Raw genomic sequence first — 26,288 nt, 5'->3', positions numbered from 1 at the left:
GGCCGATGCCCTCTCTCGTTCTTCAGATGCCTCTGAAGTGGAAGCCTCTCCGCAACACATCATTCCTCCGGACTGTCTGATCTCCACTTCTCCAGCTTCCATCAGACAAACTCCTCCAGGGAAGACCTTCGTTTCTCCACGCCAGCGCCTCGGGTTTCTCAAGTGGGGACACTCCTCCCACCTCGCAGGCCATGCGGGCATCAAAAAATCCTTTCAACTCATCTCTCGATTTTATTGGTGGCCTACTCTGGAGACTGATGTTGTTGATTTCGTGCGGGCTTGTACTGTCTGTGCCCGGGATAAGACTCCTCGCCAGAAGCCTGCTGGTCTCCTTCATCCTCTGCCTGTTCCTGAACAACCTTGGTCACAGATTGGTATGGACTTTATTACTGACTTGCCCTTATCCCGTGGCAACACAGTTGTTTGGGTGGTCGTTTATCGATTTTCCAAGATGGCACATTTTATCCCTCTTCCAGGCCTTCCTTCAGCGCCTCAGTTGGCAAAGCAATTTTTTATACACATTTTTCGCCTTCACGGGTTGCCCATGCATATCGTCTCGGATAGAGGCGTCCAATTTGTGTCTAAATTCTGGAGAGCCCTCTGTAAGCAGCTCAAGATCAAATTAAACTTTTCTTCTTCTAATCATCCCCAATCCAATGGGCAAGTAGAAAGAATTAATCAGGTCCTGGGTGACTATTTACGACATTTTGTTTCCTCCCGCCAGGATGACTGGGCAGATCTTCTACCATGGGCCGAATTCTCATACAACTTCAGAGTCTCAGAATCTTCTGCTAAATCCCCATTTTTTGTGGTGTACGGCCGTCACCCTCTTCCTCCCCTCCCCACTCCCATGCCCTCTGGTTTGCCCGCTGTTGATGAAGTGACTCGAGATCTTTCCACCATATGGAAAGAAACACAAAATTCTCTTTTACAGGCTTCATCCCGGATGAAAAAATTTGCTGATAAAAAAAGAAGAACTCCCCCCATTTTTGCTCCCGGAGACAAGGTATGGCTCTCCGCTAAGTATGTCCACTTTCGTGTCCCCAGTTATAAACTGGGACCACGCTATCTTGGTCCTTTCAAAATCTTGTGCCAGATCAACCCTGTCTCTTACAAACTCCTTCTTCCTCCTTCTCTCCGTATTCCCAATGCCTTCCATGTCTCTCTCCTTAAACCACTCATCCTTAACCGCTTCTCTCCCAAAGTTGTTTCTCCCACTCCTGTTTCCGGTTCGTCTGACGTCTTCTCGGTGAAGGAGATTCTAGCATCCAAGACAGTCAGAGGTAAAAGATTCCTCTTGGTTGACTGGGAGAATTGTGGCCCAGAGGAGAGATCTTGGGAACCTGAGGACAACATCCTAGACAAAAGTCTTATCCTCAGGTTCTCAGGCTCCAAGAAGAGGGGGAGACCCAAGGGGGGGGTACTGTTACGCCACTCCCCGCTCCTCCCCGGAGCGCTCGCAGCGTCCTCTCATTCGCAGCGCCCCGGTCAGACCTGCTGACCGGGTGCGCTGCGATATTACTCCCAGCCGGGATGTGATTCGCGACGCGGGACGCGCCCGCTCGCGATGCGCATCCCGGCTCCCGTACCTGACCCGTTCCCCGTCTGTGTTGTCCCGGCGTGCGCGGCCCCGCTCCTTAGGGCGCGTGCGCGCCGGGTCTCTGCGATTTAAAGGGCCACTGCGCCACTGATTGGCGCAGCAGGCCTAATCAGTATCATCACCTGTGCACTCCCTACTTATACCTCACTTCCCCTGCACTCCCTCGCCGGATCTTGTTGCCATTGTGCCAGTGAAAGCGTTTCCTTGTGTGTTCCTAGCCTGTGTTCCAGACCTCCTGCCGTTGCCCCTGACTACGATCCTTGCTGCCTGCCCTGACCTTCTGCTACGTCCGACCTTGCTCTTGTCTACTCCCTTGTACCGCGCTTATCTCAGCAGTCAGAGAGGTTGAGCCGTTGCCGGTGGATACAACCTGGTTGCTACCGCCGCTGCAAGACCATCCCGCTTTGCGGCGGGCTCTGGTGAATACCAGTAGCAACTTAGAACCGGTCCACCGACACGGTCCACGCCAATCCCTCTCTGGCACAGAGGATCCAGCCAGCCGAATCGTGACACCTACCTTGCTAGTTGCCTACCTCCATATCTGGCTTCCTGATCTACCTACCTATTTACCTGGCTACCTACCTACCTGCCCCTTTACTGTGCAGGGCACCAAGAAGGGAACTATTACAGTTTGGGGGCCTATAGATGGGGAGACTGTGTAAATGAGGGTAGGGCACTGAAAAAATGCAAAGTGTAACATGTTTATCCTGCAGATGCTAAAGAAATGCGTTTTGGTTGGAAGAAGTTGTCATTGCAGTCTACTCTGGACTGGGAAGAAAAGGAACAAGGATGCCGCTGATCAGAAAATACATCACCTGGAGGTAACGAAAATCACCTATATGGTATACAAATCCTGTGTACAGCCGGAATGTACCTCTATATGGTCCTGTATATATTCACTTATATGGTATACAGATCTGTGTACAGCTTACAGCTGGTATATGGCCCTGTTTAGAATTACTCATATGGATTACAGATACTCTGTACAGCTGGTATATACCTCTATATGGTCCTATATATAATCACTCTATAAAGTAAATGTATGTGGGAATATTGGTCTTTTATACAGTGGATTTTTGGCAACAATATAGAGGTATAAATCAGTGATAATGGTGGTGGTTATGGTATGGCAGTATTTCTTGTACTTTACTGGTAACACAAAACTATCAATGTGCACCTGTGCACGAATTTCATATTGTTGCTATTGAAGATGCTGACCATTTTCGTTGTTTGTACTGATATTATTGGTAATATTGATCTCAGTTTACAGGATTTGGTCAGTAACAGTATTATGGTGATATGTATGGGGAGAATATTCCTCATTGTATCCTGGTATTATTGGTGATATTGGTCAGTATACAGGATTTGGTAAGTTATAGTATAATGGTGATAGGAGTGTCATTGCTGAAACAACAATGTACAGTTGTCCGCTGGTAGTTGTGAGTATATTGAAGAAGGAGGCTGGATGCAAGTGGGCGTGGATGAGGGTCTGGTTAGCGGTGTAACTGAGGGCATGGTTATGGGCTCTAGCCCCCGGTCTCCTGGAGACCTAGCAATGCCCCTAGACATGCTCCATCTCTAATGTTGTCCCTAAACTAATAGATTTAGACTAGCTGCTATAATGTCTGCCATACACTGCACAAACACAGATAAGTGGAGGTCAAAATCCCCTATATTTCTATAGCAGACTCACTGGAGATATATATATATATATATATATATATATATATATCCTCCAAATTTGCAAAGGCAGCACAACCCAGTAGAGCATACATGCAGTGGGTACCAGCAGTAAAATGCAGTCCAAGTCATGGTCTGTCTGTTCAGTACACAGAAAAGAGGTTCTGCAGCACTCCAAGATAGATTTTATTTTCCCATTAAGATATGATGGAACATTTCACCGATCTCTCACCGGCTTTTTCAAGCATACACAGAGTTGAAAGTGCCACTTATTTATATGGTGCAAACTTTAGATAGTGATTAACACATTAATCAAACAATTAGTGATAAAATACATAAAATACCATAAAAATATACATACTGTGCAAAAAATCCATAAAGACAATCAAAGTGCAGATGAAAGTGAATTTATATTATAGCGTGTAAAGTGCCGATTGCTGGATATAATGGTATTGTTTGTATGGCAGCATGAAATTTATTGTGTACAGCGTTTACATCCAGCGATCTGCACTTTACACGCTATAATATAAATTCACTGTAATATGCACTTTGACTGTCTTTATGGATTTTTTGTACACTTTGTATATTTTTATGGTATTTTATCACTAATTGTTTGATTAATGAGTTAATCACTATGTAATGTTTGCACCATATAAATAAGTGGCACTTTCAACTCTGTGTATGCTTGAAAAAGCCGGTGAGAGATCGGTGAATCGTTCTATCATATCTTCATGGGAAAATAAAATGACGTTATGAATCTATCTTTGAGTGCTGCTGCTTGTTGTATATATATATATATATAATGATCACATACTATTTTTTTCAGCAGCTTCTCCTTGTGTCTATCTTCTTCTGTCTCACTCTGCAACTTCTCCATCCACCCTCTTTTCTCCATAGACTTCTATGTAACATGATTCCTCAGTGAGCTGATAATCCATCTCATCATCTTGTTTCTCAGAGTGAATGATGTGCAGGAGGGGAATGTTAGGCAGGAAAGGAACATGTTTAAAATATTTCATAATAAGATATGTTACAAATGTTCTTATAATTGTGTGGTGAGGGTGTGATGAGGGCAGATGTTATTACCCTAAGGGCAGATGGCATTAACCCCTTGTATTTGTGATGCCAGGGCAGGGTTAACCTCTGTACCACCCGGGGTATGGCCGCTGGATCCTGGGCTAGGCACGGGGCAAATAATGACTCTGAAGCTAAGTTACGGAACAACTGCAGCTTTACCGAGGCAGACAGGTGAAATAGTCTTTACAGCTCTGTTAGGCCCAAGGAGGTGATCAGTGACTTAGAGACTTGTAGTGGACTTGGACAAGATGCTGTAGACCCACGCTGAATTTAGACAGACTTGACTGACTTGACTAGGACTGACTAGACTTCACCGCTTGTGTAGCTTACCAGGCTCTGACGTTCACCTGTGGGGCACTTGGTGGGGGAAGTATGGCTGCGTGACTAGGCCTTAGGTCTCCTCAGGAAACCAGATACCCTCACATGTCTTGCCTCAGGTCTTCCTCAGGTCTTCCTCAGCATGCTCTAAACTGAAACTAACTAGTTCCTCCCAGGGGGAGACTTTAGAGGGGTCCTATAGGTCACCCACAAGTCATCTGGTCACTGACACCTTCCCTGGTTACAAGACGTGGCAACAACATTTAAAGGTATATACATTATAAACACACTTTCATGAATAACATAAGGGACTGATTAACCATTTTAACATACTCAATAGGAGGGTGGACTCAGAGGACAATGCAATAGAGTCCGCCATACAGGACAGCAAGGGTACAAGGGTGCAACTCCTGTACTGGGCCACCACAAACTCCCCCTCTTAAAAACAGTGGTCCTTGGCGTCCTGTCCTGGGGGGCGGATGACATAAAGTGGCTACTAGAGGCCATGAAATGACAACAAAAACAGTTCCTGGGGCATTTGAACCAATGTCCTTCATAGTGCTGATGAACTGGGGAAGAGTCCATGTGGAATTGTGTATAACGTCCAAACATGCTCAGTTTTTTGGGGTATTTAACCAGGAAAAATTTAATCAAATTATGGTGAGGTGTTTCGGCCTCGTAACTGCTTGATGGTAAATAATTAGTTTTGGACTGGGCTGCCTGAGGCTCTCTACCCTGATGCCTGTGCTAATGGGGCCCTCCAGCTTAAGCTACTTCTCCCCATAACATTGGACTAGCAGTTATACATTTTTCTGACAACACATGAAAATATTGCATACATACACAATAGCTCTGTCACTTTATGTGCTACTTACGCCTTTCAGGAGAACTCTCTGGCCACAAGAGTACCCTGTGCACAGTGGACAGGAAAAGATAGACATTTGTTGATTGATGTGGACTAAATATATGACTATTTAGCTACAGTCCTGACTAAATATGTGACTATTTTAGGTACACAAAATATGCTATGTACATCACTGACTAGTTATAATGACTTTCTGTACAAAAATGTGATACTTTATTACGACTAAACAATAGTATGCTATTGACGGATAACTTTTATATACATAGGTACTTTATTCTCTATACCTAATATGTATGGCAATGAGGTGATTTGGTACACTCCTCCTGATAGGGTCAGGACACCTCCTGTACAAATGCCATGGACAAAAGAACATTAGACACTATAGACATTCTGTGTAAACATTCTATGTACACTTTATTACAAGGTGATGCACATAATAAATTCTTACAACAATAATTATAATTGTATTCACTTGTGCAAGACATAAAACAATATATTACTCTTTAAGTAGTTTTGAGTACCGCTCCACAGTTCTGGTACAGAAGAGTCTGTAGTAAAGGATCACGGCTGTAAGCCGGGCACAATAACTTACGCAAAATGGTTGCAAAGAGTTCTTGGTTAGTCCACCAGGCACTTTTCTTGAATGTTGAAGAAAACCTAGAAAACAACAGTGGTACAGTATCTCCACATACCAATGTCAGTCTCACGACTAAGTAGTGAAAAACAAAGTTATCACACTTAGACCTTAGCCTGGAAATTTCCCATGCCAGCCTCGCCTGTCAGACTGTTGCCTAGGCTGGGACATGTAACGGGGACCATGGGACTGTGCCCCCTGTGAAGGACTGACATGAGTGTTCCAATTTACTCGAGACAACTTGGAATCTGTGATGGTAGGACTCACTGTAACTACCATTTGCACAGCAGCAGCTTGCACCACTGGGGGACAATGTGTTGGTGCCTGTCAGGCCGACCAAACCTCCTCCTCAGCAAGAGTAAGCTGAGGCACTTTAGTTAGTGCTCGGTGAGTAGGCCAAAACATCCTCAGCAAAAGGAATAGGCCTGGGCACATCTGTAGATGACTTGATGAGGTGCCTTGGGCAGGTATCCTTCTTCTTGACAGGTGCCCCTGGCTTTAGGAGACAGCAAGCCAATGGGGTCCGCATCCCAGTCGTCCCATGGGAAGTAGGCAAACGGGAGCTGCGTGGGATTCTTCGGACGGGTCACCGCGGCGACCCACTCTTCTCTCACGCTGTTGACTGGACTATATTCCACTATCTCCCCGCTCTCCAGAGAATACAGATGTTGTGGGAGATAATCTCTTCTGACTGCCCTTCTATTTACTAGAATGGATCCCCCGTGACGGCAGAACAAGAGGGTGCCAAAGCCCTGCACTTTATCAAATTTAATGACTGTGGCTCTAGGGGTGGCTCTCCCTCTTTGGGGTGTTCTAGCATCCTGACATACAGGGCTTCAAGGCTTTATTTAGACAGACTTGACTGACTTGACTAGGACTGACTAGACTTCAACCCTTGTGTAGCTTACCAGGCTTTAACGTTCACCTGTGGGGGCACTTGGTGGTGGAAGTGTGGCTGCGTGGTTAGGCCTTCAGTCTCCTCAGGACACCAGACACTCTCTCAGGTCTTGACTGTTCCTCAGCATGCTCTAAACTGAAACTAACTAGCTCCTCCCAGGGTTTATATGGGGGAGACTTTGGAGGGGCCCTATAGTTCACCCACAAGTCATCTGGCTTGACACCTTCTCTGGTTATAAGACATGGCAACAGCTGCGGTGGCCCAGTAGGGGATGGTGTATCCTCGTACTTCTCCTGCCCTGTTAGGCAGTGTCCATTCATGTCCCTAGGGTCTCCCTCCAGTGTTACCCACAGTGTACATATTTTATACATTAAGAGTGTAATGTTTCTTTAATTGCTATGACCATGTGATTGTTACCCAGGAGGCACTAATGACCAGGTGACCCCCCCCCCAAGTTACCTATGGGCTCCTTGCACAACCCCCTATAAAACCAGGGGAGTGGCTGCAATCTCTCTCTTAGCTCATTGCTATTCCTGCTGAGGTCCAGTGCAGTCGTCTCAGAGTGTGTTCAGAGCATTGGGGGCCTCAAGCCTAAAGTCTCCAGCCACAAAGTCAGCTCAAGTAAGCTAAAGTCATCGTCTTGTCAGTCACAAGTCAGTCATCTGTCAAGTCAATTATCTAGTCACTCTGGCCTGCACTAAATTGTCTCTACATAGTGCAAGTCCCAGCAAGCCTGCGAGGTCCCCCTGTGTCACTGGTCACCTTCTTGGGATATTGTCTGAACTGCATAGACTGTATCACCTGTCTACCCTCAGTAGAGCTACCGTTGTCCGTAACTTGGTGTCAGTGTCTTCATTGCTCCCGTGCCTAGCCCAGGACCAGCGGTATTACCTTTGGGACGTTAAGGCTAAACCACGCCCTGGCATCACGACAAGAAGGGGTTAATAACATCTGCCCCTTGGGTTATAACATTTACCCTGCATTGCAACCCGCTGACACCACACAACATTTAAAGGTATATACAGTATAAACACACTTTCATGAATGACATAAGGCACTGATTAACCATTTAACATACTCAATAGGAGGGTGGACTCAGGGGACACTGCAATAGAGTCTGCCAGACAGGACAGCAAGGGGACAGGGGTGCAACTCCTGTACTGAGCCACCACATTTGCTTGTTCTATTGGCTTATATATAGTCTGTTAAAAAATACAGTCACCATTTAAATAATCTGCTGCTAAAATTTGGGTACAAAAGGAGTCCTTCCATACCTCAAAGAGTGAAAGCTGTATGAGGGGGCCTACACAATTTTGGGGAGATTTATTCCTTATTGTAATGTTTGTTTGGGGTATATTATTTAGATAACCTCTATCTATCTATCTCATATCTATCTATCTATCTTTCTATCTATCTATCTATCCATCTATCTATCCATCTTTCTATCTATCCATCTGTCTGTCTGTCTGTCTATCTATCTATCCGTCTGTCTGTCTGTCTGTCTGTCCGTCCGTCCATCTTCTTCTTTATGCATAAACATGACTTCAGTCTTTCAGACACTAAAGTCTCCGCCGTTCTTCCTCCTTCCCCTCCTCCTCCTCCTCCTCTGGGACCACATTAAAGTAAAGAGCATTTAATCACTGAGTGTGAATAATGTAAGGTAATGGTTTCTGGACATCCCTTCAGATGTCTGATGTGACCCACTGCACCTGACTCTTTACATTACAATATGTGGCTGCTATAGTATTAATAATGAATGTAAGTTTATCATTTCTGTATCCAGGAAAATCCTCTCCAGTCAGTCACGGCCGCTGCACTCACTCGTCTCTATGGTAAGACTGAAAGGTCTATTCGGATGGCTGCACCTAGGAGAGTATCACTGAGGAATCATACAGGAGTATAATATAATAAAGTGCAGAGATTGGAGTCATCTACTGCCTGATGCCAAATCGGGGGAAACTGGTCCTACAATTGGCATGTGATGGGATCAGGGCCCTGTTATGGATTTAAATTGGGGACCAGGAGTTATTCCTCTTATCTCCTCAGGGGTTCCAACCTAACATTAGCCCAGACATCCCCATGTGATGGTCTCAGCTTACACCCCCCTGGGTTCAGTCACTACATTATGTCAAGTACAGGGCATTAGGGAGCAGAGCATGGACCAGGGATTTTAAAAGAGAAATAAGAGATATGTGTTGGGCTCCTCCCCTTGGCCCTGCCGTAGAAATAACACAGTGCCGGGCCGATCCTAGGGTAATGGACACCTGGGTGCAAGACTATTTTTTGGCGCCCTACCCCTATAAATGGGCATGTTTTAAGCATACTCATTTTCTTACAGAGAAAGTTATCATTTTTTAAAAGTAGTAAAAAAAAAAAATCAACATAAACTGGGTATAGTTGTAATCGTATTCACACAAAACATAACATGTAAAGTATGCAAACCATAAAGTGCACTGCATAGTAACAACCCCCCAAAAAACTTGAAAAATAATTATTTTTATTTTCTCAATTTTGCCTCACAAAATTTTTTTTTTTTCTTGGGCCTTGCTGTAGATTTTGTGGTAAAATGAAAGGTTTCATTACAAAGTACAATCGATCTCACGTAAAGCAAGCGGTAATATGGGTTAGCATGTGAAAAATTGAGACAATTAAAAAAAAAAAAAAATGCAATAATGAACCATGATAATTGGCTGTGTCCTCGGGGGCCAAAACAAGGCTGCAATCGGTATCGGTTGCAGCATTTAAAGGGTTAAAGGAAACCATATCTCCTATACAAAGGATAGGGGATAAGATGTTAGATCACAGGGATCCTGCCGTGGGGGGACCCCCGTGATTTCCACTGCGGCACCTCTGCCATTCGGTGCACGGAATGAACTCCACTCTGTGCCCGATGTCTGGCGATGCCAGCTGCCACGCCCCCCCCATTCACATCTATGAGAGGAGGCGTTACTTCTATGTAATAGCTGCCACACCCCCTCCCATAGACATGAATGGAGGGGGCTTGGCGGGACATCACAAACGCGGAAGCTGCAAACATCCGTTTTCTGGCCGCCGACGGCCCAGACATTGCGGGGGTCTCCAGCGGTGGGACCTCCACGATCTGACATCTTTTCCCCAATCCTTTGGATAGGGGATAAGATGTTTTCAGCGGAGTAGCCCTTTAAATTATGGATATGAGCATGATCTCTGATATCCATTATTAATGGTGAATGCCGGCTGCTAATACCAGCCAACAGTCACCGGTTATAAAGCTTCATAGACTGACATGTGTGTTACCTAAGAAGCATCTGTCCACATATAAGCACCTACTCGGCACCCCCTTCTTCACCCTATCAGCGTAATCGCTGATATCCATCATTAATGATGAATGCCAGCTGCTGTTGGCAGCCGACAGTCAGCGGATATGGAGCTTCATAGAGCGTAATTGCATGATATCACCTAAAAAGTCTTGGTCCACCTATACTTAGTGTCCCCTTCTTCACCCCGTGCACCCACCCATGATAGTCCCTGACAAGTGTATCCATTTTCCCTTGAGTGCTCCTTTAATGTAGCAATTTTAGCATTTGATTTTGTATCTTTTATTTCCTTATACAATTGCAGTCACTTTCGGGGAATAAGGGGATTACAGGCATCAGATCTTGCAGTATTGATTCCAAAAAGCAACGGCCCGAGATGACAGCACTACCTGGTGCACAGAGAGTTGGACACGATCCAGAGGAGTGGTTGTGAGGAAAGAACAGCCTGTTCTTGTCTTTGACCAACATGTATGTTGAATAATTGAGAGATAACGGCAGGTTTGATCCATGGGTGACCAGGTGTGAGCTACATCTCATTCCTCTTTGTTTAGATCTCATTGCGGCACCATGCGGGTTAATTTGCCTCCGTTGCATTTTTTGATAAAAAAGGTTGGAAAATAAAACAAAAAGCAGTCGAATGTCTATGAACACTCAATGCTAAGGTCTATGCTATCCTATCCAGCAAAAAGTGAGCCTAACGTATAATTTCACAATGACCGGTCGAATGCATGGTCATTCGTGTAATACAGTGGTCTGCAAACTGTGGCCCTCCAGATATTTCAAAACTTCAACTCCCAGCATGCCCGGACAGCCGTTGGCTGTCCGGGCATGCTGGGAGATGAAGTTTTGCAACATCTGAATGGCCAAAGTTTAAAGATCACTAATGTGATACATAGATAGGTCAGGTCCATTAGTGGCTAACCAATAAAGCTCTTAAAGGGGTACTCTGGCCTTAATACATCTTATCGCCTATCCAAAGGATAGGGGATAAGATGTCTGGTCACGGGGGTCCCGTCTCAGGGGACCCCCGCAATCTATCAATGTGCACCCACCATTGTGAGCTCTCCGCAGTGCTGGAGGCTCCAAATGTGTAACAAGACGATCTGCCGGGGCTGGAGTATCGGGATGTAACAACTCTGCCCCTGTGTGACATCACGCCCAGTCCCCTCAATGCAAGTCTATGGGAAGGGATGAGACCGTACAGCAACACAGTACGTGAGAGAAAAAAGTGCTAAAATGCTGAGCACTGCCCTATACTAACAAATCTGCAGCCGTTTTGTGCCCATAATGCACTTCGCCTTGCCGACGAAGTGCCCATAATGCACTTTGTCGGACCACTTGAAGTGTTCTGACCAAGTGCATTATGGGCACGAAATGGCTGCAGAACCATTTGCTCCTTAAAGGAGTAGTGCAGTGAAAAATAACTTATCCCCTATCCAAAGGATCGGGGATAAATTATAGATCGTGGTGGGTCCGATTGCTGGGACCCTCCGCGATCTCCTAAACGGGGCCCCGGCAGTCTACTGGAAGCGGCAGTTCCAACCCCCGCAGGAAGCTGCGTCCAACACGCCCCCTTCATTTATCTCTATGTCAAGCCCCCTCCGATAGACTTGCATTGAGGGGGCGGGTGTGACATCATGAGGGGGCAGGGCTATGACATCACAAGCTCCCGACATCGGCTCCAGCGTTCGGAACAGTTTGTTCCAAACGCTGAGCAGCGGAGTACCCCTTTAAACGCTTGACTTATGGAATAAAGACAAGAATTTTTGATATAGCATTACTGAGTTGCCGCTTTCTAGTTTTCTCTATTGGATGCGCAAGCATATCAGTAACCCCTTCTTCCCGACATGCTATTTATAGAATTGGACTGTGTAAATCAACCCCCAGCACAGTGCAAGCCTGTTCAGTGCACTTGTCATGGCATAGCATAGCATTGAGGAATTTGTCATTTGTTGAAAGTCGTCAGAGAAGTAAGGGAAAGGAAGTCGTGTGAGTACTACTGGAAAACATCACTGTCCTGGTCCCGCCTCCTGAAATGGAAAGAATAAGAATTAGCTGTTCACCATGGAGGAGACTCTTAGGAGCTTAATAACAGTCGTGTGAATGCTAAATTCACCATGTGATGAGGGTAAAAGTACCAAACCATGCAGGTTTTTAAAATCTTTTGTATCAACACTGTTTATCCTGAAAAGTTATGCTTTGAGTTAACTTGCCTCGCATACTTCTATGTATCATTACGAGCCCTGATTGTTTTATAATAAGTTTCGCCATGAAATAATCCCTGACTGTGCACACTACCTAAAAAGTCCCTTCTGATACAAATCCCCCCATTGTATCGTACAGCGCATGCCTTCATAAATTGGTCGCCCTTAGAGACCTAATTACAATACTACCATAAAATAATGACTCGTCCTTAATAGCGTTCCATTTTATCAGCGCAGGTCAGCCTCGGAGGCTCGGCTGGAGTAATGTTAATGTTGGAGCCATAATTAATGCATATATTCATCTGGCAGCTACGCAAATCTTTTACACCAACTCTGGAGAGCCATGCGAGATAATCCGATGGTCTTGTTTGATGACCCCGCGCTATTATTAATCCTACAAAACCATGTCCGACATGTACCTCCGCTGCCTTGCGAATTTACATGATGAGAGGCAGGTAAGTAAGTTGCGCTTGGCCGTGCCTTAGAAATTGCAGTCTACGGAGAAAGTCATGTTCGTCGCTGTCTGGTACTTTTCAATATTCTTATATTTTACGTCTTCGCTCCCTTGCAGAATAAAGTGTCACATCAGGTTTCATGCAGCCGGGTCTGTATCAAAATCTATAAATAGCTTCCTGCAATAAACAAGCACAAACTATTTCCTCAGTGCAGGATTTAAGAGCCGCAATATAAAAGCTGAACTCAGCAAAAACTCCGGCGAAGAGATAGACTGGAGTGTTGCCAGTGGATTCTCAGTGACAGCACAATTATACCCTATTAACAGTTACAATTTACGTGTCAGCATTGAAAAAAAATATGATGACTAAAATAAGTCGGTAATAGCAAAATGACAAATAAGAAAGGAAAATGAAATGGCAGCAGAACATGTTGGTCTGGAAACTATTGCTAAATTAAGTCATATAATAATAAACTACATCTGCATTAAATATGCACAGACAGAGACACATACAACACTTTTAAAGTGTACCTTTCATCAACAAAAACTTTTTATATAACGTAGATAATAACATTATATGTATATTTGTAATATACATTGGTTAAATAATATGTATATTTTGTCCCTGCAGCTATTGCCTGTGTGTCTCTATGAGGAGTCCAAATACAGGGAGTTAGGGCAGGACAAGCAGGGCTCTGTACAGTGAGGACAAGCAGGGCTCTGTACACCTAGGACAAGCAGGGCTCTGTATACTGAGGACAAGCAGGGCTCTGTACACTGAGGACAAGCAGGGCTCTGTACACTGAGGACAAGCAGGGCTCTGTGCACTGAGGACAATCAGGGCTCTGTATACTGAGGACAAGCAGGGCTCTGTACACTGAGGAAAAGCAGGGCTCTGTACACTGAGGACAAGCAGGGCTCTGTACACTGAGGACAAGCAGGGCTCTGTACACTGAGGACAAGCAGGGCTCTGTAAACTGAGGACAAGCAGGGTTCTGTACACTGAGGACAAGCAGAGCTCTGTACACTGAGGACAAGCAGGGCTCTGTACACTGAGGATAAGAAGGGCTCACACTGAGGACAAGCAGGGCTCTGTACACTGAGGACAAGCAGGGCTCTGTACACTGAGGACAAGCAGGGCTCTGTACACTGAGGACAAGCAGGGCTCTGTACACTGAGGACAAGCAGGGCTCTGTACACTGAGGACAAACAGGGCTCTGTACACTGAGGACAAGAAGGGCTCTGTACACTGAGGACAAGCAGGGCTCTGTACACTGAGGACAAGCAGGGCTCTGTACACTGAGGACAAGCAGAGCTCTGTACACTGAGGACAAGCAGGGCTCTGTACACTGAGGACAAGCAGGGCTCTGTACACTGAGGACAAGCAGGGCTCTGTAAACTGAGGACAAGCAGGGTTCTGTACACTGAGGACAAGCAGAGCTCTGTACACTGAGGACAAGCAGGGCTCTGTACACTGAGGATAAGAAGGGCTCACACTGAGGACAAGCAGGGCCCTGTAAACTGAGGACAAGCACGGCTCTGTACATTTAGGACAAGCAGGGCTCTGTGCACTGAGGACAAGCAAGGCTCTGTACACTGAGGACAAGCAGTGCTCTGTGCACTGAGTACAAGAAGGGCTCTGTACACTCTGGACAAGCAGGGCTCTGTACACTGAGGACAAGCAGGGCTCTGTACACTGAGGACAAACAGGGTTCTGTACACTGAGGACAAGCAGGGTTCTGTACACTGAGGAAAAGCAGGGCTCTGTACAGTGAGGACAAGCAGGGCTCTGTACACTGAGGACAAGCAGGGCTATGTACACTGAGGACAAGCAGGGCTCTGTACACTGAGGACAAGCAGGGCTCTGTACACTGAGGACAAGCAGGGCTCTGTACACTGAGGACAAGCATGGCTCTGTACACTGAGGACAAGCAGGGCTCTGTACACTGAGGAAAAGCAGGGTTCTGTTCACTGAGGACAAGCAGGGCTCTGTACACTGAGGACAAGCAGGGTTCTGTACACTGAGGACAAGCAGGGTTCTGTACACTGAGGAAAAGCAGGGCTCTGTACAGTGAGGACAAGCAGGGCTCTGTACACTGAGGACAAGCAGGGCTATGTACACTGAGGACAAGCAGGGCTCTGTACACTGAGGACAAGCAGGGCTCTGTACACTGAGGACAATCAGGGCTCTGTACACTGAGGACAAGCATGGCTCTGTACACTGAGGACAAGCAGGGCTCTGTACAGTGAGGACAAGCAGGGCTCTGTTCACTGAGGACAAGCAGGGCTCTGTACACTGAGGACAAGCAGGGCTCTGTACACTGAGGACAAGCAGGGCTCTGTACACTGAGGACAATCAGGGCTCTGTACACTGAGGACAAGCAGGGCTCTGTGCAGTTAGGACAAGCAGGGCTCTGTACACTGAGGACAATCAGGGCTCTGTACACTGAGGACAAGCAGGGCTCTGTGCACTGAGGACAAGCAGGGCTCTGTACACTGAGGACAAGCAGAGCTCTGTACAGTGAGGACAAGCAGGGCTCTGTACAGTGAGGACAAGCAGGGCTCTGTACAGTGAGGACAAGCAGGGCTCTGTTCACTGAGGACAAGCAGGGCTCTGTACACTGAGGACAAGCAGGGCTCTGTATACTGAGGACAAGCAGGGCTTTGTATACTGAGGACAAGCAGGGCTCTGTACACTGAGGACAAGCAGGGCTCTGTACACTGAGGACAACCAGGGCTCTGTACACTGAGGACAAGCAGGGCTCTGTACACTGAGAACAAGCAGGGCTCTGTACACTGAGGACAAGCAGGGCTCTGTACACTGAGGACAAGCAGGGCCCTGTACACTGAGGACAATCAGGGCTCTGTACGCTGAGGACAAGCAGGGCTCTGTGCACTGAGGACAAGCAGGGCTATGTACAGTGAGGACAAGCAGGGCTCTGTTCACTGAGGACAAGCAGGGCTCTGTACATTGAGGACAAGCAGGGCTCTGTACACTGAGGACAAGCTGGGCTCTGTACACTGAGGACAGTCAGGGCTCTGTACACTGAGGACAAGCAGGGTTCTGTACACTGAGGACAAGCAGGGCTCTGTGCAGTTTTGACAAGCAGGGCTCTGTGCAGTTAGGACAAGCAGGGCTCTGTACACTGAGGACAAGCAGGGCTCTGTACTCTGAGGACAAGCAGGGCTCTGTACAGTGAGGACAAGCAGGGCTCTGTACAGTGAGGACAAGCAGGGCTCTGTACACTGAGGACAAGCAGGGCTCTGTTCACTGAGGACAAGCAGGGCTCTGTACACTGAGGACAAGCAGGGCTCTGTATACTGAGGACAAGCAGGGCTTTGTATACTGAGGACAAGCAGGGCTCTGTGCACTGAGGACAAGCAGGGCTCTGTACACTGAGGACAACCAGGGCTCTGTACACTGAGGACAAGCAGGGCTCTGTACACTGAGAACAAGCAGGGCTCTGTACACTGAGGACAAGCAGGGCTCTGTACAATGAGGACAAGCAGGGCCCTGTACACTGAGGACAAGCAGGGCTCTGTACGCTGAGGACAAGCAGGGCTCTGTGCACTGAGGACAAGCAGGGCTATGTACAGTAAGGACAAGCAGGGCTCTGTTCACTGAGGACAAGCAGGGCTCTGTACATTGAGGACAAGCAGGGCTCTGTACACTGAGGACAAGCTGGGCTCTGTACACTGAGGACAGTCAGGGCTCTGTACACTGAGGACAAGCAGGGTTCTGTACACTGAGGACAAGCAGGGCTCTGTGCAGTTTTGACAAGCAGGGCTCTGTGCAGTTAGGACAAGCAGGGCTCTGTACACTGAGGACAAGCAGGGCTCTGTACACTGAGGACAAGCAGGGCTCTGTACAGTGAGGACAAGCAGGGCTCTGTACAGTGAGGACAAGCAGGGCTCTGTACACTGAGGGCAAGCAGGGCTCTGTTCACTGAGGACAAGCAGGGCTCTTTACACTGAGGACAAGCAGGGCTCTGTACACTGAGGACAAGCAGGGCTCTGTACACTGAGGACAAGCAGGGCTCTGTACACTGAGGACAAGCAGGGCTCTGTACACTGAGGACAAGCAGGGCTCTGTATACTGAGGACAAGCAGGGCTTTGTATACTGAGGACAAGCAGGGCTCTGTACACTGAGGACAAGCAGGGCTCTGTACACTGAGGACAACCAGGGCTCTGTACACTGAGGACAAGCAGGGCTCTGTACACTGAGAACAAGCAGGGCTCTGTACACTGAGGACAAGCAGGGCTCTGTACACTGAGGACAAGCAGGGCCCTGTACACTGAGGACAAGCAGGGCTCTGTACACTGAGGACTAGCAGGGCCCTCTACACTGAGGACAAGCAGGGCCCTGTACACTGAGGACAAGCAGGGCTCTGTACACTGAGGACAAGCAAGGCTCTGTACACTGAGGACAAGCAGGGCTCTGTGCAGTCAGGCTCAGTGACATGCTTTGGGCTCACACATGAGGATGATTGACAAGCCTGGAGCCTGTACAGAGCCCTGCTAAAAGTTTTTGTTGACAACAGGTACACTTTAAGCGTCATTTAAAGGGGTAATCCCATCTGCTGGACCATGTATCTATGTTTACAGCATGACAGCATGAACAAGTTTGTAATTGGCTTAATTTAGCAAACTTTTTTGGTTCTGTAGATAACTCTTCTTATCTACACTGTTGTTGACAGCTGGCTGTCTTGGATCCTGTCCACCAGCTTTGCTTTAGAAACAGCAGTAATGTCACTCGATGTGTAGAGTGCTTGGTGGTCCTTAGGGATCCCAGCTCTGGCTTATCTCAGCCCATCATGTCTGACAGCTGCAGGCATAGCCCTTTAGCTTGGGAACTATAAGACACAGAAGCAGATGATCTGCCTCTGAGCCCGTCCACCAGCAGTCCTAGAAGTGTAAGCAGACAGCAGCAGAGACAGGTTATAAAGACATCTTAAGACACCATAAAGACATCTTAAAAGTTAAAATGAACGGTGTTTAAACTAATATGTTATCTTCATTCTGCTGTTAGTAAAATTTAAGATACCAAATTTATTTTGTCTCTGTTTAGTTTTACTATATATAAAAATAAATATCAATTAAAAATTGCTCTGCATCGCCATAATCTCACTCTTATACCTTTTTATTTTTCTGTCTAGAAATTTGTGTGGGGCTTTTTATTTTTACTGGGGGATCTGTAGTTTTTTACTGGTACCATTTTAGGGTAAATGTAACTTTTTGATCGCTTTTTAATCTATGTCTTTTATGAGTTAAAAAACAAAACAAAAACATTCTTGGGTATTTTGTTTCTCTAGAAAGGATCAATATGCCTTTAAAGGGAACCTTTCACCAGTTTTATGCTGTCCACGGGCAGGCAGAATAAAACTGGTGCAGGCAGCACGATCCTGATGCACTATGACTTTTTTTTAAACACTTGGGCATTTAAAGGGTTATCCAGGAATAGAAAAACAGAGCTAATTTCTTTCAAAAACAGCTCCACATCTGTCCCCAGGTTGGGTGTGGAATTAAAACTTGGCTACATTAATTTCAATGGAACTGAGCTGCAGAACCGCACCCAACATGGAGACCGACCGGGAGTGTTTTTTGTAAAGAAATTAGCTCTATTTTTCTATTCCTGGATAACCCCTTTAAGACAATCATAGTCTTAGGAGAGGCTGACTGACAGTGACTGACAACTAGCTCGCTGCTCTATCAGCGACACAATCTCCGTGCTGTTGCATCACTGTGTTCTAAAATGGACGTGTAGAATAAATTGCCAACCGGCGGTCTACGGGTGGTCTGCTAGTGGTTAAGTAAATAAATGGTAAAAATACATATTTTTAAATAAAACACCAATAATGATCAGTAAGCAATTCTAATATCCATGGCTGTAATCCAATGAAGATCTCCTGGGTAAATTATGGATATGATTTTCTTTTTGACACGATTGCCTTAACCTTGACTTCTAGGGATTTTACATTATCTGTCGCACATTTAGCTTGTTTATCCCTTCAATATGGTGTCTTTTTTTCCAGAAGAATTGTGAATTGCAACATAATCAATAATTCATTAGGAGCAATTATCCAGATGTTGGAGAGAACACAAAGCATTTTTGATATTATTTAAAATAATTACCGTATTCCCCACAAGTATAAAACCATCTGAGCAGAGGCTAAAGAATAAAGGTGCTACAATAAATAGGAATATTAACACATAGGAAAGGGAGGAGAAGAATGAAAATTGGGTCTTTCTGAAACAGCTCTTAGGTTATTGATGGTGTTTTTCATGCAGTCCGGCGCCTCTATCTCGCATACTATCCTATCAGAGATATATCAGTTAGGTATTTTTGTAATTTGTGTCAGAAATGTTGGCAAAAATGGAATTTAAAGAAGTTCTCCACATTGGAAGTTAGAGGCAATCTGTGGGAATAACTGACAATACTGTAAGTGTTCAGTTTCCCTGCAGCACCCCCAAAGGATAAATAAAGTATTACACAATGCTTATTTAAAAAGATTGTTTATGTAATGCAGGACAGGTCCTCCAGAGCTTAAGTGGCTTACTGTTCCTTATTATCATTTTGACAAAGAAATTTAAATCTTAAACCGAGGACCCAATCTATTATCTCAGACCTCCCTAAAAGGATTATGAGACTGGGTTTCCTAAGCTTAAAAAAAATGATAATGGGGAGGTTGTCACAGGCGATCAAGAGAAGGCGGAGCTACTGAATGGGTTCTTTAGTTCTGTATACACTATGGAAGAAGGAGCTGACATTGGCCAGGTCGGTGCTGGTAACACATCATGTAATGTACTGAACTGGCTTAATGTAGAGATGGTACAAGGTAAGTTAAGTGATATAAATGTAAGCAAATCCCCAGGACCGGATGGACTACACCCAAGAGTTCTTAGAGAGGTAAGTTCAGTAATATCTGTACCCCTGTTCATGATATTTAGAGATTCTCTGGTGTCTGGTATTGTGCCAAGGGACTGGCGCAAGGCGAATGTGGTGCCAATCTTCAAAAAGGGCTCTAGGTCTTCCCCAGGAAACTATAGACCGGTAAGTTTAACGTGCATTGTGGGTAAATTGTTTGAAGGACTTATAAGGGATTACATACAGGAATACATAGGGGATAATTGTATTATAAGTGATAGCCAGCATGGGTTTACTAAGGATAGAAGTTGTCAAACCAATCTAATTTGCTTTTATGAAGAGGTGAGTAGAAGCCTTGACAGAGGAATGGCTGTGGATATAGTGTTTCTGGATTTTGCTAAAGCATTTGATACTGTCCCTCATAGACGTCTGACAGGTAAGTTAAGGTCTTTGGGTTTGGAAATTTTAGTTTGTAACTGGATTGAACACTGGCTCATGGATCGTACCCAGAGAGTGGTGGTCAATGATTCGTACTCTGATTGGTCCCCGGTTATTAGTGGTGTACCCCAAGGTTCAGTACTGGGCCCGCTGTTGTTTAATTTATTTATTAATGATATAGAGGATGGTATTAACAGCTCTGTTTCTATCTTTGCAGATGACACCAAGCTTTGTAGCACGGTACAGTCTATAGAGGATGTGCATAAGTTACAAGATGACTTGGATAGACTAAGTGTTTGGGCATCCACTTGGCAAATGAGGTTCAATGTGGATAAATGTAAAGTTATGCATCTGGGTACTAATAACCTGCATGCACCGTATGTCTTAGGGGGGATTAAACTGGCAGAGTCACTGGTAGAGAAGGATCTGGGTGTACTTGTAGATCACAGACTACAGAATAGCATGCAATGTCAGGCTGCTGCTTCCAAAGCCGGCAGGATATTGTCATGTATCAAAAGAGGCATGGACTCAAGGGACAGGGACATAATACTCCCCCTTTATAAATCATTGGTACGGCCTTACCTGGAATATGCTGTTCAGTTTTGGGCACCTGTCCATAAAAGGGACACTGCGGAGTTGGAAAGGGTGCAGAGACGCGCGACTAAACTAATATGGGGAATGGAACATCTTAGCTATGAGGAGCGATTAAAGGAGTTACAATTGTTTAGTCTTGAGAAGAGACGTTTAAGGGGGGATATGATAAACGTATATAAGTATATTAATGGCCCATACAAAAAATATGGAGAAAAACTGTTCCAGGTTAAACCCCCCCAAAGGACGAGGGGGCACTCCCTCCGTCTGGAGAAGAAAAAGTTTAGTCTCAAGGGGCGACACGCCTTCTTTACTATGAGAACTGTGAACTTATGGAACAGTCTACCTCAGGAACTGGTCACAGCAGGAACAATTAACAGCTTTAAAACAGGATTAGATACATTCCTGGAACAAAATAAGATTAATGCTTATGAAGAAATATAAAATCTCATCCCTTCCCCAATATCGCGCCACACCCCTACCCCTTAATTCCCTGGTTGAACTTGATGGACATATGTCTTTTTTCGACCGTACTAACTATGTAACATTTTATAAAATCATAAATTTTTAATAAACAAATTTGTTTAACTTTCTGGCACCAGTTGATTTAAAAAAATGGGTTTTCCACCCAAGTTCCCCTTTAAAGGATATGGATACCTTTGGTCATGTCAGGCAGGGATACGTGCAGCCTGAGCTGACAGGCATGGAAATGCTGGAGAGGGTCGAGCTGATTGGCCCGGATAGGAACACATCCCATTGTCCGGAGCTGCCCTGTCATAGCATGATCAGAGACTCTACGACTCCTAGGGCCATTGAAATGCCGCCCAGTATAAGCCAAATCAAAGGAGACAATGCTGTAGCCTAGACAGGTGAATTTGTTACCCCCCCCCCCCTTTTAAAAGGGATTACTGGACTCTCAACAGCCCAAGAGGACAAATGTGCTGGTTTACTCACAGAACTTTTCAACCACTCCCTTTCTTCAGGGTAGTAGAAGCCAACAATGTCCCCATCAGTATCTTACTCCTCAATATCACATCAATTGTTAATATCCTCCAAATCACTCTCTCAAGAATGGCTCATTAAAGTAGCACAGACTGGACTAGAGGAATTAACAAATTGTAAAACTTTTCCTACCCAAGATTTAAAAAAAAAAAAAAAAAAAAAAAAAATTGGGCTCCATGAGTAGAATATAGGGATGAGATGGCTACTATTAAAGACACTCAGCATGAATCAAAATATATTTTTTAAATGTACTTTTCCTTTAAATGTAATGTTCCTTTTTTTCTGTGTTTATGGCATATCTCTTAACTTTTTTTCTGTTTGTTCGTCATTTTATTTATGCTTTTTTCTTTGTTTCTTCTCTTATCCTTTCTATTTTTTGCTTGTTTTATTTCCTTTTTTTATTCTTTCTTTCTCTTTGTACCATATTGGCTAATTAATTAAGATCGACTAAATTCAACCCTAGGATGCACGAGAGACAAGAAGTAATTGTAAAAATAACTGAATCATGGAATGGGAACAGATTGCCCTTTAAATGGGCACTGTCAGAATCCAAAATGTTTTACATGTTGGCTAAACATTATCTTTTAAAATATATTTTATGGGAAAATATATATAAATTTTTTTAAAAATAGAAATCATGGCTTATAAAAAAGACAACTAGGGGTCCCCATACCATCCAGAACATAATCCTATCTGGCTGCAGCATCATCTTTGTCCAAGCAAGCTGAAACACAGGCTGGAACAAAGTCCAGAAATTGTGGGTGGGACTAACACTCTGTGCTCACTCCTGTCCTATCTACCAGCAGCATGAAAACAGAGAGGAGGGAGTTACAGAGCAGCCTGCAGTGATTGGATGAAGAGACCCAGCACAGCACAGCAGACTCAGGGAGGAAGTGAATGCATGGTGAGTGAGGGCGGGCTCAGTGCTTGCCTCAGACTCGCCCCTTCCTGAGCAGTGGATGTCAGAATGAGTAAGCAGCAGAGCTGAGAGATTTGTGAGCCAAATACAGAAGCTAGACATAAAAAAGACATGTAAAGACCTAGTGAGTAACTTATATATGCATTCTTTTTTTCTGTGATATGACAGGTAAACTTCAAGGTTTCTAGTACATAGAATTATTATAATCTATAAAATTGAAATTGTCTGATTTGTATAGATAAATGCAATGTATGGTTAAATATTAATATTTAGATTAATACAATGGAAGTTATTATATTGCAATAGAAATAGAAACTGTTTCAGATAAGTGTCCCTATGAATATTAATGCCTTTGTAGATAGTATTGAAGGTGTAGCGTAGTGTTACCTGGTTTAAGGATGGAAAAGTAACAATGGACGCCCCTGGTAGTCTAGCGTAGTAAAGGAGTATTGTGGTTCATGGCTTGGGGTAAGCCATGTGTCCCAGGGGTTAACAAAATGGTTGCCAACCACCTGGTGAGTGTATTCATAAGCACCCACAGCCAACCTATTAATATGAGGAATTCAGGGAGAGTTATATCCTAACAGTTAACAAACAATATTGCCAATCACTCAGAATGCATTAAACGATAATAATGTTTAATAAAATAATAAACATATTCTAGACAAATATAAAATGCAGAGAAATGATACAGTTTTGTATTTAGCATCCCAGGATCTTAGATGAAAAATGTAGATGGAAGTTTCAGCTGTTCTGGCGGATGGATCGGCCTTTGGTGACCCATGAGGCCCTGTAACCTGAAGGCCTACATCTTGGGAAATGTTCCAGCCACAGCAAGAGGTGGAAAAGGAAAAAGACCCCCAACAATGCTCAGAAAAGTCTTTTATCTAAAAGATGCCCCTCCCAGATTCTGCACCCTTCAGGTTATTACCTAACCATAAACAGAACACAGGAGTGTTGAGGAGCGGAAAGCGACAAACAAAAGTTGTGCTGGGAGCTGCAGAGGATCGGGGGTAGGTAAGTATAAATATTTTCGTACAGCCCCAGCAACATTATTTTTTTTTTTTTTTTTTTTTTTTAAAGCTGAAATACCCCTTTAATATGCCCTAGGCCCTTTAAAATGTTTTGCCTTAGGACCCAAGAAGTTTACATTAATTTATTTGTTGCCTGTATTCTGCAAAGAACACCAGTAAGTCAGTAGCTGCCCTTCCATATCTACTGATAGCCTCATGCTGGTATGGTGGTGGTGGCGGTGGTTAAGGCCGTAGATGCAAGGTAATAAATATTTAAAAAATTGCTACCAATACAGTATCCAAAATGGACATTCACTGTCAAAAGAATGTACCGCATTTTTCGCCCTATAGGACGCACCGGCATATAAGACGCACCCAATTTTAAAGGTGCAAAATCTAGAAAAAATAAGGTTCTGCACTCAACAGTGATCTTCAACCTGCGGACCTCCAGATGTTGCAAAACTACAACTGTTGTAGTTTTGCAACATCTGAAGGTCCGCAGGTTGAAGACCACTGGATAGGAGGTAATACTCACGTGTTCCCGCCGCTCCGGACCCGTCACCGCTGCCCTGGATGTCGTTCCATCGCTGTCGCCGCGTCCCCGGGGTGTCCCCGATGCTCCAGACGTCTTCTTCCCTGGAATCCACGCTCTCATCACGTCGCCGTCATCACGTCGCTACGCTGCGCGACAACGTGATGACGTTGAAGGAGAGCGCCGGCCATGCAGGGGATCCCCGCGCGGAGCAGACACCGAGGAGGCAGGTAAGGTCCCTCCCGGTGTCCTGTAAGCTGTTCGGGACGCCGCGATTTCACCGTGGCGGTCCCAAACAGCCCGACTGAGCAGCCGGGTTAGTGTCACTTTCGCTTCAGACGCGGTGGTCAGCTTTCATCGCCGCGTCTGAAGGGTTAATACAGGGCATCACCGCGATAGGTTTTCTTCTTGTTTTATTTAGGAGAACGGGTCAGTGGAAAAAGAAATAAGAAATTCCATCATTACGTGAGGTGCTCGACCTTGGAAATCTCTAAGATTATTTGTATTAGCAAATGAACAGCGATCGTTTTCTTGAAAAGGTTATGTTAAAAGGTTAGAAACTTCTTAAAATAGAATTAGTTGTGAAGGGCCCTTGAGGAAATCTTGCTCCAGAATTTAATCAATAGCCATCGTCATGTGGAAGTATTTAAACTTATTAAAGTTTTCTACAGTGAGGAATAGATGAAAATCATCCCAAAAGGCAAAAAGTGGTGAAAGTTTTGAAAAAGGTCAATTTATGAGTCAAGATAAGCTAATAGATGTCCCTGCAGTGCTATGTAAACCCAGCACCTAGGTAAACTGCAGAACACTGTGCCAACTAACCAATGCATCTGGGGCAATTTGAGCAATAATTGCTCATTTATTTGTTATTTAATAAAAATTCCACATGACCTGATTGCTCGCAGGCACAGTTATACCCCCACTTGTGCTGCTGTTAGGACTTAGGAAAAATTAATTATTGTTAGAAATTAATGATTAGTGTAATCATTCTGATTATATCTTTTTATGCAATTTTATGGCTTTATTCTGTAAAAAAATAACATATTTACTGTCTTCCACAGTGTCACAGAGTCATGGCCAGGAGTGCCCCTGGGCTGCAAGAATAATTTAATCCCAAGCCACACTACTCTGACCTTTGATTGACACACAGGTCTAGCCGCCGATGACAGCCCTGCTTGTTTTGCCCATCCCTGGATCACCAGTAAGGACTACAGCGCATGCGCGGTGACTCTTGCAGGCTCACAGACTCTCCTTCTGACAGGGGCCAGCAGCCACAGTGGTAACTACAAGGGAATAGAGACAGTCTAGTGATGTCTCCTCTTTTTACTTAACTAGTGGAAATTTAGACGCAAAGGGGTAAATACCGAATATCCCCTGCTGGCAACAGTTGCAATTTAAAGAACTGGCTTTTGGGAAATTGGGAGAACTGGCCAAACCCAGAACTGGGGGTTTTCATAGATAACCAAAGGTAAGCATTAAAATTTGCCTACAGGTATAGAGGGTCTTTAGGTTTAGTTTCCACACATACCGGTAAGCACTTAGGGGTACTCCGGCGGAAACCAATTTTTTTTTTTAATCAACAGATGCCAAAAATGTAAACAGATTTGTAAGTTACTTCTATTTAAAAATATTTAGCCTTTCAGTACTTATCAGCTGCTGTGTACTAGATAGGAAGTTCTGTAGTTCTTTTCTGTCTGACCACAGTGCTCTCTGCTGACACCTCTGTCTGTGTCAGGAACTGTCCAGAGTAGAAACAAATCCCCATAGCAAATCTCTGCTTCTCTGGACAGTTCCTGACATGGACAGAGGTGTCAGCAGAGAGCACTGTGGTCAGACAGAAAATCACTATACAACTTCCTCTTGAGCATACAACAGTCCTGGAAGGATTAAGATTTTTAAAA

The 26,288-nt window shown here is 44.8% G+C and overlaps 1 long non-coding RNA gene across 1 annotated transcript in view; it reads left to right on the top strand.

The window, feature by feature from the left end:
- Positions 1 to 26,288, top strand: part of LOC130273063 (uncharacterized) — a 224,993-nt gene that overhangs the window by 32,161 nt on the left and 166,544 nt on the right. The window contains exons 2-3 of the long non-coding RNA XR_008843859.1: positions 24,809 to 24,939; positions 25,449 to 25,855. This is a non-coding gene — a long non-coding RNA (uncharacterized LOC130273063). The remainder of the gene's footprint in view (positions 1 to 24,808; positions 24,940 to 25,448; positions 25,856 to 26,288) is intronic.

Source organism: Hyla sarda, chromosome 5, assembly GCF_029499605.1.
Source record: "Hyla sarda isolate aHylSar1 chromosome 5, aHylSar1.hap1, whole genome shotgun sequence".
Taxonomy (NCBI): domain Eukaryota; kingdom Metazoa; phylum Chordata; class Amphibia; order Anura; family Hylidae; genus Hyla; species Hyla sarda.
Note: the sequence above shows the minus strand (reverse complement) of the source record. Positions and strands in the feature narration are given on the sequence as shown.